Genomic DNA, 16,449 nt, shown 5'->3' on the forward strand with positions numbered 1-16,449 from the left:
TTTACCAGCTTTCAAAATCACGAGTTTATACCTTAACTCAAGAGATAATCAATGGGATTTTAAAAAATATTATTATGAACTAATGTATTCAGAAACATTTGATGTGTTTCAAATCATTGCACTTGCTAACCTTACTGAAGTTCAGATTTTCTATCTCTGGGCAGTGGAAGTTAATTCAAGTAGACACTTGAATACTTTTGAGAGCTTTCTTTCTGATATATAAGATATTCCATGCTCATCTTGTTTTTCCTGCTGCATACCTGAAGTTTGCCAGTTCTTCAAAAATTCCTTGTTTCTTTCAGTAAAAATAAAAATTTTCTATAAACTAAAATCTAGGAATTAAAAATACATATTGCCATTGGGTTGGTCATTATTATAGGTCTTTTAATTGACAAAACAAAGGAGATTAAAAAATAAAATAAAAATATTGTGAATTTATACTAATAATGCTGATTCAAATTCAAGGTTACAGAATTTTTAAAACTATGTTTTTATTGATTTTTTAGAGACAGAGGAAGGGAGAATGAGAGAGAGAAACATTAATGAGAGAGATTATCAATCGGCTGCCTCTTGCATGCCCCTTACTGGGAATTGAGCCCACAACCTGAGCATGTGCCCACAGGAATTAAACTGACCACCTCTTGGTTCATGAGTCCTCTATTTATCTTACTCTCATGCTGAAAATCCTAGATCTCAACAACATAAATGTAATTACTCATTAACTTTAACCCACACTGCATATAACATACTCACTATAAACTACCACCAACAATACAATTACCCCAAAATAGTATATGACTTATTATTTTCAAAATTCATTTTGTCTTTAGGGGAAAACAATGTACATTAAGATCCTTTAGAGTAGTTTTTTCCTCTATTAAGTAACTAGAGGCCCAGTGCAGGAATTCGTGCATGGGTGTGGTCTGGCCAACCCACCCAGATCAGAGCTGATCTGGGCCAGGCTGGCTGGGAGGAGGGGATGCAGGAATTTGGCTGGCCAGCCCCACCCCTGATCAAGGTGGGGGGCCAATCATGGGCAGAGCTGGCCAGGAGGAGGGGCCACGGGTGGTTGGAGGGCCAGCCCCACTCCCTGGTTGAACTCCCTGTTAAACTCCCGGTAGAGGGGACAATTTGCATATTAGCCTTTTATTATATAGGATTTCACTTACCAGATATTTATTTAGATTTATTTATTTACTTTTAAAATTTATGGATTGATAATATGTTTAATCCTCACCCAGGATAAATTTATTGATTTTAAAAAGAGGAAGGGAGGGAGGGGGAGAGAGCGAGACATTGATATGAGAGAGAAACATGGATTGGTTGCCTCCCTTACACACCCCAACCAGAGATGCAACCCTCAGCCTAGGTATTTGCCCTGACCAGGAATCCAACTGGCAACCCTTTGGTCCATTGGATCACACCCCAATCAACTGAGCCACCAGGTCAGAGCTGTATTGATTTTTATATTTAAATTATATTTTATAATTTAAATTATGTAGGTGGCTTCAAAGTAAAATCTATTAACAAGCATATTCAAAATGACAGGCTTTTGAGATCTGAGACATGTTTGAGCTGCCTCTTTCCCCAGGGGAATTTGAGGCATAGTTGGGGAATTCGTACTTCTTTGAAATTTCTGGTTACTGAACAGACTTAGGGGTCACTCATATAGAACCAGGTACCATCTGAAAATGAAGGGAGTTGGCTGGCATACATATGGAAAGCAGCAATGGGCAATCTGCTCAGATCTCTATTGCTTAAATAAAAGGTACACTATCAAGTAATATTATGAAAGGTTTAGATATTAAATAAAAATATCAGCCACAATTTTCTTCTACCCTTGTGATATTTTACATATTTGTTTTACAGAGTTGACATTAACAGATTGCCTATTACTTGCTATTCTGCATTTTTATTTGACTTTCTATCATAAACATTTTCTATTGTTGTCACCTTTTCTTCTTCTTATCATTTTAATGGTTGCACTATTCCATCTAGTAGACGGACCTATTTAATTAGCTGCTGTACCACTATAGAACATTTATGAAGATTCAAATTGTTTACTGCTACAATCTTGGAATGATCACATGATGCTTTTTAAAAATAATCTAAGTATTGTCCTCAGCGATGCCAGCAGTAGCTAGTAGTAGTTTTGATCATGTGGATGCATAATGCTTTATCAGGTCTTGTTCAACAATTAGATGAAAAATTTGCCAATTAGGAAGCAAGGAAGAGCAAAACATTAAATGTTCTTTTTAACCAACTGCCAAGAGAACAGACAGATTGCAATAGTGTCTGAAACAACTGACCTAGAGTTGACCCCAAGGACCAAATTAGTCTCTTCTCAGGATACATTTCCCATGTGTTTTCCTACTCTGTAGAAAATGTGTTTTCATCATCATTTCCTACTAAAGATCATATTGTATGCCAACTTACCAAAACGCCCCATGCCAGAGAATTGAATTAATCTTCCTACAGATCTAAGTTTTCTTGGAGGTGAACTAAATCTGGCAAACGTGCAGCTAAAATGGTCAGCCACAGGACTGACCCCCGAGGGAGTGCCGTTGTCATATGTATAATAGCACAACTATCGAGAAGGTGAATAAAAGGGACGGGCTGGGATTTGGGGTGGATGGAAGTAAGAGCACATTCAGAGGAAAATGTTGGGTAACAGCTAATTGGATAGAAGTTAGGAGGCTCTACATGACACTGGGGACAAGAGTTTTAGTGTTGCAGGCCTTTGAGTGATCAAAACTGGAATCTCCCTAAGTGGTGTCTTTAATTTAATTTAAGTCATAATTCAGCATTTGTGCAAACTTAAGTCTCTTAGGTACAGATCTAAGACTTCTTGCAAATAGGATCAGAAACCATATGCAGAGCTGAGATGGAGAATGCCTGTTAGAAGATGGGGTGTGATGGCTTCAGAGAGTTAATTTCCACATAGTTTAAGGTTATATAAAATGGAGTGCTTTCACCATTCCTAGAGATGTTACCCTGGTTGCTTGGACCTTTGATTTTGCAGATCACTAGTGAAGATAACTTTTGGAGATATAAATGATTGGAGGCGGAGTAGTAAAACTCACTTTTTAAAATTGTAGTCATGTCTATCATTTGAACTCAGGCATTGTTGGGGTTCTAGAGAGTTATAATGCAAGTCTGTGATAGGTGACATTAATTTTACATTGGGCCTTGAACTAGTTTAAATAAATACCTATGAGATATGATGAGGACAATATTTTAGATATGGTGAGTACAATTTTTTCTAAATATTAAGATGATTAATATTGGATGTTTTATGCTTCAGATGTTTAATTTCTGCCAGATTAATTTCTTCATTAACCAAAAAAGGTGTCTATATTTTGTACTAGACATTCATATTATGCAGGAAGCAACTTCTCAGATAATTCCTGCTGAGATTTAAACAGTAGGACCCTGGTCATATGAGGCATGAAACATCTCTAATTGTTCCATCATTTTATTGGAATATAACTTCATTTAAAATTTTGCCAACTTCATTAAGACATGAAGACCCAGAGAGAAAGAGTAATTCAGCAAAAATAATTAGCTTAGAGTTTTTCATTTGCAAGGTCTTTTGCCCACCTTCATCATTAATCTGGCCTTTAACAACTTGAGCATTCTTACTAACAGCATGACCCTCATCTTGAACTCTCTAATCCAACTGCAATTCTTCCTTGAGCTAACCTGTGCACCATCTCTTCAACCATCTGAGCTGCAGGGGTATCTTAGACAAATAGGATGGCAGTGATGTTGAGATGTGTTGAGAGATGCATAAAGTACCACCTTCAACTAACTCTGGAGGTTCAGGGGACCATTCTGTGGAGCCATTGCTTAACATCACATTGTAAAATACATGGGAAAGTTGACTCATGTAAGTGTGGAGAGTTGGAGTCTTCTTATATCCTTGCCTTTGTGGCAAATACCAAGTCTGACTCTTTTCAAGATGGCTAGCTAAGAGGTAACCTGAGTTTATTTAGGAAAATGAGTTACAATTATTTTCCCATGAGACACAAGACAGATCATAGCTCATGTGCTGCCTCCCAGGGGTTATTTTGAATAGCTTCTGTTTTTGAGGTGCAGTCAAATTTGAGACCAACTGGCCAGTGGGAGGAAGATAACACAAGGGTCTTCAGTCCTGCCTCTGGCAACAACAAACTATATAACCTGAGATCTAAGGATTAAACCTTAATAACCCTGAGCCCATATCTCTTCATTTATAAGATAAAAGCTCTAGAGTAGAAGTTTTCTAGTGTTTATCTTTTTTTTCCTAAAAATATCTCTATTCCTCTTGCCTCTAAGATCAATTATCAGCTGCCCCTCTGTCTTTGCTGAATTATGTAACACCCTGTCAATGGCTAACAGGGCTCAATTTATTACAGAAAAAAATTTTTTGATCATTCCAAATCAAAGTGATAACATACTTAAAAATGCTTATTATATACTTTTTAAATTGGCTCTAACAAAAGTTGACTAAGGTCCTTGAGATATAAAGGACTCTTATTAACCAGTAAGAAAATAGGCTTAAGTCATAAATGAATAATTTACAAATAACAATGGGTCATAACATTTGTAAAGAAGTCTAACCTATTAATAATAAAATAAACATATTGGTAATTTGAAATAATAATAGCATTGCTTTGTGGGTTGGATCTTATTACATGGCCAAAGTAAAAAACAAAGATGCCCAATGGTAGTGAGATGCAGAAGTTCTGCATTGCAGGAGTGGTACCAATTGGCCCAGCCCTGCTGAAGGAACACTTGACAACATGGACCTAAATTCTTAATGTGCATACCTGTTGAACTAGCATTTCTAAAAATTAGAGTAAGAAAATAATTACTTAAGTATTTGAACATATTTATGCAAGGATTTTCAAAAAAATATTTTTGTGAATTTTCATAGTAAATTTATTCATGTTATCCAAAACCAGAAACAAATTAAAAATTGTGTGCAAAATTGGAAAAAAAAATGAATTTTCAAGTTGAGACCAATTTAATAGAATCTTATCTAATAAAGAGGGAATATGCTAATTGACCCTCACACCATTGCAAAGATGATGGCGCCCACAGCCAATAAGAAGGAAATATGCTAATTGACTGCTCCACCCTCAAAGATGGCAGTGTCCACAGCCAATAAGGAGGGAATATGCTAATTGACTGTCACACCCTCAAAGATGGCGGTCCCCACAGCCAATAAGGAGGGCATATGCTAATTGACTGCCATGCTGTCAAAGATGGCAGTACCCACAGCCACAAGATGGAGGTGCCCAGTCCCTTCAGCCGCACTCTGCCTTGCCGCGCGCCTGCCTCTGGATACCCCCAGTCTCCTAACCCACACCAGCCACCCAGGGCTGGGCCCAAGGCACAGGCAAGCCTTGGATGTCAGCTGCACAGTCGCCCAGGGCTGCCCGAGGCTCAGGTAACCATGGCCGGTCAGGTCTTGCACTGCCGGCACTGGCAGCAGCAGAGGTGTGATGGGGCGTCACCTTCCCCTGATCGCCGGGTCGCCTCCCCCCCTTGAGGGCTCCCAGACTGTGAGAGGGGACAGGCCGGGCTGAGGGACCCTCCCCTCCAGTGCATGAATTTTCTTGCACTGGGCCTCTAGTGTAATCATAAATTTAAAATCGATTAAAAATGTTACCATTTGGACTATAACTTATAAAAACAGGATTTTCAACCTAAACAAATGATAGAAGTCAATACAGAGCCAGGTATTTCATGTATATACCTTTAGATCTGAAATTTTTTTGGCCATATAATACTCATTTTTTCCTATTAGTTACTTTTATAATAAGTAATTATTAATTTAAACTCATAAAATGCATCTATACTTATCAGATACCTATCTTCTTATGTAATGCACTAGAGGCCCAGTACACAAAATTTGTGCACTTGGGGAAGGGGTCCCTCAGCCCCGCTTCCGGGAATGTCCGACTGACAGCTTCGGCCTGTGGGGAGCAGTCCTAAGCCATCAGTTGGACATCCTTAGTGCTGCTGCAGAGGCGGGAGAGGCTCCTACCACCGCAGCTGCATTTGCCAGCAGTAAGCCCAGCTTCTGGCTGAGCGACGCTGCCCCTGTGATAGTGCACTGCCCTCCAGGGGGCAGCTCCTGTGTTGAGCATCTGCTCCTGGTGGTCAGTGCATGTCATAGCCATTGGTTCAATTTGCATATTACCCTTTTGGTATATAGGATTATTATATAGGATTACTTTTGCCTTCTTATGAGGGAGGGAGCCTAACCAGGTGGATTCTGTTTCTGGATTTGCAGCAGCGTATAAGTAAAAGTTCATTGCCCTGTGTGTTCTTTTGACCTATAGGAATGGGGGCAGTGGGCAGTTCCAGGGATGAGATGGGGAAGGGTTTTAGTGTTCTGTGAGGTGTGCTCAAGCCAGAGAACCTTATAAAGTTCTATTAGATTTTTCTGACTCCTGCACGGAGTTGGGGAATTGATACATTTAGTTAATATATAAATTCTTCACTGTACTTGGAGCTGTTTTAACTGGAATGCAAGATAAGGATCCCAATTCTCTCAGATGCTTAGACTCACCAGCTGACCTGATCCTTTAACCTGTCTCTGTTACCCCTTCCTCGAATAGACCTGTCATCTAAGAGTGAGAAGTACACTGGTATCTGTATAATTTGCAACATCCTTTAAATTCCTCAACCTCTTTATAAGTATATCAGGCAAACAAAGTTGAGGTCACTTTGGGGCTTATATTCCAAGCTATCAGCACCTAATTGCTTGACATTTCTTATTTTCCCTTTATTACTTCCTCTTTCCTACCCACCCATTCACTCACCCACACATCCACCCACCCACCTATCCACCTACCCACCCATCCATCCATCCTTCTAACCCAAACATTTATTCCCAGCTTACTGTGTGCCTTAGAACTATGATAGACTGTGGAAACTCAAAAGTGATAATATGGTTCCTAAATTCTAGGATATTCTAGTGGGAGAGTGGGAGTAATAAGAATATAAACACTTAAGGACAATGTGACAAAATCAGTTTTATAATTAAGATTATTGCCTAAGATCTTATTTGCATAAATTGTTTTTCTAATGAAAATGATCAAAATGCATCATTTTCCAAGTCTAAGATTCAATGATTCTATGATCATTTTCTAATAATTATAAGCCAGACTTGGTAATGCTCATCAATCTACTTAACATCTGACACATTAAGTATACCTTACCTCTTCAACAGAGTTGAAATCAGAAAATCATTACCTTTTCAAGCCTAGAAGTCTAATATAAATGATGCACAACTTGCTTAGTACTGCAATAATTCACTCAGTAAAAAAAATGGAAATAAAGAGCTTTTTACAGGTTTTTAAAAAGCAGTCTTCAGGGACAATACCCTGTTTATAGTCATTTGTGAGGTTTCTAATGATAATAGCTTCATTTAAAATACTACCAATTGTTAACTTGCAGCTATTCTTGAAGTGTTATTTTCATTTTACACAGTTTTTATTGGGATCTAATAATAGTAATATATTTTTAACATTCAGAATGTAAAAACAACCTTGGTGACCACCAATGAGAGTCAACTTTAAAAACTCCCACCCTCAAAGATAATACCAGCATTGAATATAAACTTTCCTCGAGGCCTCACCACATTCCGCCTGCCCTGCCCCCACCTTCATTTTGGGTAACATTGTGAGTGAGGAAGGAGTTAAACTGCAGAAAAGGGAAGTATCTCCTCAGACTCTCCATGCCCTAGACCAGTGGTCGGCAAACTCATTAGTCAACAGAGCCAAATATCAACAGTACAACGATTGAAATTTCTTTTGAGAGCCAATTTTTTTAACCGTAAACTATATAGGTAGGTACATTGTTATTAACTTAATTAGGGTACTCCTAAACTGGCCTTTGCTAAAAATGTCCTCATTCTGATTGAGGTACATTTGCTGAGGTCGACCCCTTCCAACTCTCCCATCCACACTCGTCTTGTATACTTGTTTCGTCTATCTCCTTTCCGAAAACCGACTTCTGCACATGGGCCACAAAGTTTCAATCGCACTGTATGTGCGCGCCCACACGTGGTATTTTGTGGAAGAGCCACACTCAAGGGGCCAAAGAACCGCAGGTGGCTCCGGAGCCGCGGTTTGCCGACCACTGTCCTAGACAAATCAGAGCTAGGGGAGGGGAGATGGTTTTACTTTAAAATAAGTAGGAGGCTTTGATTACCCCATCTGTTGCTGAACTGAAAGTAAACTCAGGGACTGGAGGGCCTGGAAGAAGTTTAATTCTCTGAGAAAGACCAGAAAACTCACAGAGGCTCCGAGAAAAAGACTAGCAACATTCTGCCATATTTTTTCCCTCTCTGTGTCTCTTCCCTATTTCTCTTTTTAATTTTAAATCATATACATCAAAGCAATTAACCTCTAAATACTTACCATGTTGTTTCCTGAGAATAAAGATAATTGCTTCTAGGACCACACTGTTAGGGTCGCCGAACGCACAAGGCTGAAAGTGGTAAAGAAGTATACATTAGATCATCTGGAAACCGGATGGACTGAGCCCCCAAATGGCACCAACACCTAGGACAGGGGAGTCAGAGTTTTTTAAGGACTCTAGGTGGGCTTTTTCTGTGCAGGTCCGGATCTTGGGCAAGTACTGAAGGGGAAGTTACTGTAAATAGAATGTAGTCTAAGAGAAATGAAATGTCTGTTGTGAAATTATCTAAAGGTCAGTTTCTCAGGGGAGGGGGTATTAATTCGATTGTTTGATCAGATCTAACACACACTACCATTAACAGGACTAAAACTTAATTATCAAGAATTCCATACTATCTAATATCTACTTCACATGCAAAAATTCCCCAATGTTGAATTAATGCATTTGTAGCATTTAGTTAGTTAGTTCACCCGTGTCCAATCTGGCTTTACACATCGGTGGTTATATCTCTTTAGTCTCTTTTGGTCTAAGATATGCCAGAAGCCAATTCCAGCATGACAGCAGGGCTGAATCTGGAGTGGCTGAAGGGCATTTCCCTAAACCTGAAAAGGATGCATTAAATTGATTGCTTGCTGTCAGACAGCTCAGGGCATGTTAATCTACATGTTATTGCCTCCTACTGGCCAAACACCTGAACAGTCGTAGGCTAATTCTCCCCATTCTAACAATGGACTCTGTATAGGAAACCCTACTCTTTGAAGTGTATATCTCTGCCTCGCCTCAGGACAAATTGTGTTAATAAAAAGCATGGGGTCCTGAGACGAGGAGATCTTAGTTTCTTTAGCTAGGCTCCTCTGACCCCCAAATGCCTTTCAAAATTATATTTCGTCTCTGGACTCTTAAGTTACACACAGCCCCTTCTCCAGATTGCTGAACCCTTCTAGATGCTGGGACAAGAACCCCGGCAAAGATAGTTCCTTCATTGATTTTTATGACACTGCATTTTTAAAGAATCTAGGATATTCTTTTTATAGGATGTCTCATAAACTGGATTTTGCTGATTGTTTTATCTTGTTACAGTTCAACAATTTCCTCTATAGCCTATATTTTCAGTAACCGTAAGTAAATTAACTTCAGGTTAAATATTCTCTTTTTTGCAAGTGTAGCTCAGGAGTGATGCTGTGTGTTTCTTATTATGTCTAGACTGTCTTTCTACTAGAGATTCTAAATTTAATTCCTTGGCTAATATATTGACTACTCCATCGTGACATTCCATTTTTCCCTTTTCAATTAGTAAAAACTATGGGTGAATCCTCTGTTCCTCAATCACTCCCTTTTCTAACATATACATAAGTTTCAAAATTATAATTATAACCTTATAATTTGACACCTGAATACACTAAAAATGATCACCTCCGAAAGTCTAGTTACTGTCCATTACCATATAATTGACCCCTTCACCCCTTTTTGCCTGCCACCCTCCAATCCCCTTTTCCTCTGATAACAACTGATCTGTTCTCTGTGTCTGAGTTTGTTTTTGTTTTGTTTGTTTAGATCCCACATGTGCGTGAAATCATTTGGTATTTGTCTTCTTTTTCTGACTTATTTCACTGAGTATTATACCTTCAAGGTCCATCCATGTTGTCACAAATGGCATGAATTCATTCTTATTTATGACTGAGTAGCATTCCACTGTTTATATGCCATGTATTCTTTATCAACTCATCAATCAATGGACACATAGGTTGTTTCCAAACCTTGGCTGTTGTAATAATGCTGCAATGAACATAGGGCTGTATATATCTTTTTGAATTAGTGTTTTGGATTTATTGGGATAACTATTCATAAGTAGAATAGCTGAATCATATGGTAGTTCTATTCTTAATTTTTTGAGGAATCTCCATACTGTTTTTCAATTTACAATCCCACCTACAGTGTATAAGGGTTCCCTTTTCTCCACATCCTTTACAACACTTGTTATTTTAAGTCTTTTGGAAAATAGCCATTTTAACAAGATTGAGGTGATATCTCATTATAGTTTTGATTTGCATTTTTTGTATATTTTTTCATATTAACCCTTATTGAATGAATGATTTGCAAATATCTTGTCCTATTTGGGGGCAAGGTGGCCTTTCCATTTTTGATGATGGCTTATTTTGCTGTAAAGAAGCATTTGTTTTCATGTCATTCCATATGTGTATTTTCGCTTTTGTTCCTCTTGCTTTTGGAGTCAGAGCCATAAAAACACAAACATCTCTAAGACCAGAATCAAGAAACTTACCACCTATGTTTTCTTCTAGGTGTTTATGGTATCAGGGCATACATTCAAGTCTTTATCCATTTTGAGGTAATTTTTGTATACGGTGTAAGATGGCTGGTTTTAGCATTCATTAGTGGTATATTTTTAATAATTACATTATTAAATTTGCAAAATAGTAATTAAAAATATATCTTTCTTATGTTTATTAGCCGTGGTGTTGTTTTTTTTTGTTGTTGTTGTTTTGTTTTGTTGTTTTTTGCAAGTTAAAATGACTACTTTCTTTTTATTCTCTTTTGTTTGAGCATCACTATGGACTTAGGGATTTCACAGTAATGCATTACAATTAATTACCATCATGATGATTTTTGCTGTTACATTTATTCCAATTTGGCAATGGATGCTACTTCAAGCTGGTCCTTGATCCATTTCTGACATGACTCCTTGGTCACTTCCCTTGTGTCACTTCTAAACCTTAGACTTGAAATCATCCATTTCTCTAAATAGTTCTGGCTATTTTCCTTGGAAAATGGTAATTAGAATGCAAAATCTAGGTGCTAGGTGCTAGGGGCCTATTGCTACTCAGATATCATAGGTTCTGGACCTTTTTGTGGACAGAGATAAAAGATATATTTTTAAAAATTAAGCATTTTGCATGGATATTTCCATTACAAATTTAACATTATAAATTTGATTTTTCTTTACGTATTTTATTATATATTTTTCCCTTTCATTACACTGAAAATCTTGACTCAGATTTGTTTGCTTGTTTGTTGGTGGGTTTTAACATATTAATTGGCTTTATCCAAATTGTGTGTTGTGTGTACTTTTGTTAAATTTACTGAATTGATTTTAGATACAACACTTTGCAGATATACTTTAAATGATCCATCATTAAGAAAGTACAGAAGTAATACTGTGTTCAACAGCTATTTGAAGCAATTATTTAATCTGCATGATTATCAAATAAATTCATTTCTTTCTACCTGTGTTAAATTTTAGCGTCGGCTGCTTTTTTTTTTCTTTTTGATATTATTTTATTTTTTAAATATACAAAACCATTACATGGTTCAAAAGTTAAAACAAGATACAAATTATGTTCAGAGAAAGCGCACCCTAATCCCTGTTCTTTTCACCTCATTGCCAATGCCCATGGGGGGTCATTTCATTTGGTTTCTTGTTTGTCTATCTCAATTATGCCGTCACAAGTTGGTCCTTGTGACAGAAAACGTATTGGCCCAAACACCCCAGCCACAGATTGATGGAACCCTGAGTCAAACCCAGGCAGTGTTCTTGCAGGAGTAGAGCACCCATCTAGCTGACAAAGGCCCGAGTGAAGTAACTGTGGGGAAAAAGGGCTTGGAAATCAGTAGGTCCTGTCACTTATTATATGTGTGACTTTGGACAAGTTCCTTACCTTCTCTGAGTTTCATTTCCCCCAGTTATGATTTAGGGATAAAAATGCAAATTTTGCAGAAATGTAACAAGTTAAAGATAATTACTGAGAAGCAATTAGCAGATTGCCTGGCACATGGTACTTATTTAGTGAATGTTACCCATGACTACAACTAGTGAAGCCATAACAATATCAGTCATGCAGGAGGGCAGGGGGAAATTTTACTTTTGATTTGTCATTGAAGTATTGTGACTGATTGCATGTCAATTCTTTTAATAAAGCTAAATATTTTCTAAGAATTAGTGAATTTGAATTATTGGGCCAAAAACAATCTTGAAAAGCAAACAAGCCAGGGTTTGGTAATTTGTGATTTCAAGTAGGTTAAAAGCATCTCCTAGAATAACTTCATTTTTCAAACCACAGGTTTTAATATTTTAGTAAAAAAGAAAGTTCTGCCACTACTGGAAGAAGTAGAGAAATAATTGGTCATTTCTGGCTGAAGTGAGTTTTGCCTAAATTTGTACTAACATTCTCATTGTTTTCCCTCTCTGTTTGCAATGTAAGATATTCTTATGCCCCCTATGTTTTAAAGAATTTTCATCCTGTGTTTAACACAAAGACAGTTGAACCATGCAGAGGTGGAATTTAATTTGTATAACACCCTCTTAATAGCATGGTCTAATTAAGATACCCATTAAATTCATGTAATGCTAATTTAATTTGGAGACAAATGTAATTGAGCACTATTGGATTACTTTTAACATAAAATTAACGCAGTGGACATAAAATGAATGTGCTAATTGGATATTGTTATGAGAAAGATCACAAGGATAAAAATCATGACTGCTATCTTGATGGAAATTACTGTTTTATAGAATGTGACGTGCTGAGCTTACTAGGTTTAACAGTGTAATTTACATGAAGCTGTATGAACAAAACTGTTAGTGACTGTTTTTCTAAGGACAAAGGTCATGCAACAGTTTTCTCCTGACATTGGATAATGCCTTGGCCCCTGTCTGAAAGAGTTTGTTATATTGTTGAACTTCGTAAGAGTGCAGTGCACACACTGACTTGCCTTAAGGCAGAAAATTTCAAACTTTTTGATCTCAAGACTCTTTTACACTCTTAAATATTCTCCAGGACTTCAAAGAGCTTTCCTTGATGTGGACTTATAGCTACTGATACTTATCACATAAGGCATTAACGTTGAAAAAAAAAGTTAAATATTTTTATTAATTAATTTGAAATAGCCACAGAAAACAATTACATATTAACATGAATCGAATTTTTAAAATAAAACATAACATATTTTTCCAAGAAAAAGTGACGTTATTGCCCATTTTTGCAAACCTCTAAAGTCTGGCTTCATGGGACACATCTGGTTTCTGTTATCTTCCTCTGCATTAAATATATTGCGATATGTTGCCTTGGTTGAAGTATATAAAGAAAATGCAAACTCACTTATCGGTAAGTGGCAGACTGAGGCAATTTTAGTAGCATTTTCAGATAATTGGTGGATATTATTTTTTGATGTGAAAACCAAACTCTACAGGTGGCAGTTCCCAGGAGCAGTTGTGATGCAATTAGTGTCTCAAACTGGATCAGAAGCTCTTTACACCCAGTTACACTCTGTACGGGCCTCTTATTCATGCATGATTTGCTAACATTATGCACTGGTCATTTGAAAAATATCGGTTCACTGAGTTATGTATATATTCCAGATGTTGACAGATTCCATTATAAAATGTGAGAAAATTACATTTGTTAAAATCACCCTGTTCTCATCAGAAAAGCCTGTTAAGTCCTGGGGAGCTGTCAGTCTGGGTGGCAGACACACATTTCCCAGCATTTTTACTTACAAGCTGTCAGTTGTTTTCTTCAAAGTGACAGATTCACTAACTCACTTTTGAGAAAGTGTCTGCTAAGCACCCAAGTCTGAATAAGTATAGTTTCTGATAATTCTTTCAAGTAAGAATCACATTAAATGAACAAAAGGAGCCTGTTAATCTCACAACTCAAAAAATTGCATAAATGCTTTTTAAAAATAAGTGCTGTGCTTCCACAGAATTGTTTCATACAACTTTCCAAGATATTAAGTCTTATCAAAGGTTGTACATAAAATTAATGATTTTTAAAGCTTCAACAGAAAGAAACCTGGCATGTGATTGGCGTGTTTTCCCTGGCCATGAGTCACTTTGACGAATACAGTGACTACGAGGACAGCGTGGCGCCACTGCCTTGAATGAAGCTGAGACGCCAGCGGTTTACCCACCACGGCCTGCGCACCATCAGTGCAAATGTCCGCACAACAAAAAGGCTTAGTAGTAGTGTCTTAGGATTATTGTGGAAACAGTTCGGACCAAAAATACTGCCAGGAAATGTCTTGGAAATCCCCAGGGCCTTTGGTCGTACTTTGACAATACGATAGTAAGGTCTATGTCTGCCTAGATGTCCCTGAACCGGGCAGAGAAAACATTTACAAAGACAGGCCCCTTACTGCCAGATGCCACCCGCACAGTGAGGCTCCGGGCTGTCTTCTCCCCACTCCAGCCTCTACACATCAGCCACTACCAAACAAGTAAACAAATACAATATCTAGCTACAGTATTTTATCCAGAGGATTGGGATGTGGGGTACATAAACCATAATATATTGCAATTTAAAGAAAAATTAGAACAAATGAATGCTCTTGTGTGGATATTCAGATGAAGCCTGACTGACTTGATCAGCCTTGGATCTGGAGCTGCACACTTTGAAGTTAACATGGGTGTTATAAATATATAGACCCATCAACTTTGTTTCAGAGAGCTGAGCCGCCTTGAGGAAAGGACATTGATATTGACAATTATTTCCTTCTGCAGTATCTCAGGCACCCAGGACAGCACAGTTCAGTTGGGGGTTGCTGTGAGAATGTATCAAATGGGCCTGTTGCCGTTTTAAGGGTTGACACATCATTCAAGGCAGAAAGGAAGTATTCTTGCAGATTTTAAAACCTGTACCTCCTTCAGTCTTCCATTCTCATCAAAATAAGATTTAAACTACATTTTAACTAGAAAGAAGTAAGAAATACAGATTCTTTTCCATGGTCCTTGAAAATGTGGGGATTCCTATGAACTTTAGTTGGAAAACCAAAAACTTCCCTGGTCTTAAATATATATACTGTACCTTCTTTGTTGGTTTTTGATTAAAAAAAATTGAGTTTAAAAAGTCCAGAAAGAGGACTTCACTTCAAATATTTGGAAAATGAGAAAAGTGAGGGTGAATAGAATAATTTAGGAAATTCAAATCCTGTAGTGGCAGAACTTGTGCGACTGCCACATACTTGGAAATATGACAAGATAAATTTGTGGGAAGAACCATCAGAAAATTAATGTACATACTGTGCTTTGCTTCAATCCTTGGTTTTTATTGTCTGTTGTTTAAAGACTGTGGTTTTTCTTTGACTAATTTGGAAAGAATGTTTGTTAAGATTGGGGTAAATTTTTAATTTCTTATATTTCAAGATCCTTAGAAAACAAAAAGGTTCTATTTAAAATATCTGGCTTTGAAATAAAAGGCAAAACAAATGTCTAATACTGAAAATCATGTTGTTAAGATAATTTTGTCACATAGGTGACAATTACTGAGTGAAGGGAGAATTTTTACTGAGGGCAAGGTTTCTATAACCTTAAAGTCTTTGAGAAAGTCATGTGATCGGTTCCCTTCTCTGCTGTCTTCCAATCCATACAGGAGTTGGTTAAACCTAATGCAGAACAGGCTGCCCAGGGAAAGATCAATGCCCAGGGCCCACAGAAACTGAACCTAGAGTTTTATTTCATAAAATAAGTAAGTAATTGGTAAATTTACAAAGAACATTTCAAGTTTCAGGTCTTTATTCTATCTTGGGCCCTTCTAAAGATAATGGACACTTCCCCCCCCTCTTTTTAAGTTATCATCCCATCATTGAAATAATTATAAATCTCAAATCTTTTTCCCTGGGGAAAAATTAGATTGCAAATGAATTTCTACTGAAATCAGTTAATATCTGGAATGAAACCATTGCTGAAGGTACTGTGATTCAATCTTCTCAAGACTTCAAAGTTTTTTGGAAAATTCTGTCCTTCACTGTTCCTTAAGGAATTATGGAAAGAATGAGAGTAAATGGCAGAGGAAAATGGGACAATTATAGTGACATCATAAGAACATTGCATTATATGAAATGGGACTTGGATTCTGATGCAATTTCTGTCTTCAGCATATTGTGACCTTGTGTGGATTTTGTAAAAGTAACAGGCAAATGATTCCCTAATCCAAGATTCTCTGTGCGGAGTTAGAGAACTGAAAACAGTGCATAATAGTGTTTCAGGCGGACAGTAGGCTCATTTACTAAAGCTTGGAC

The sequence above is a fragment of the Myotis brandtii genome, unplaced genomic scaffold (genome assembly GCF_000412655.1).
Source record: "Myotis brandtii unplaced genomic scaffold, ASM41265v1 scaffold431, whole genome shotgun sequence".
Lineage (NCBI taxonomy): Eukaryota > Metazoa > Chordata > Mammalia > Chiroptera > Vespertilionidae > Myotis > Myotis brandtii.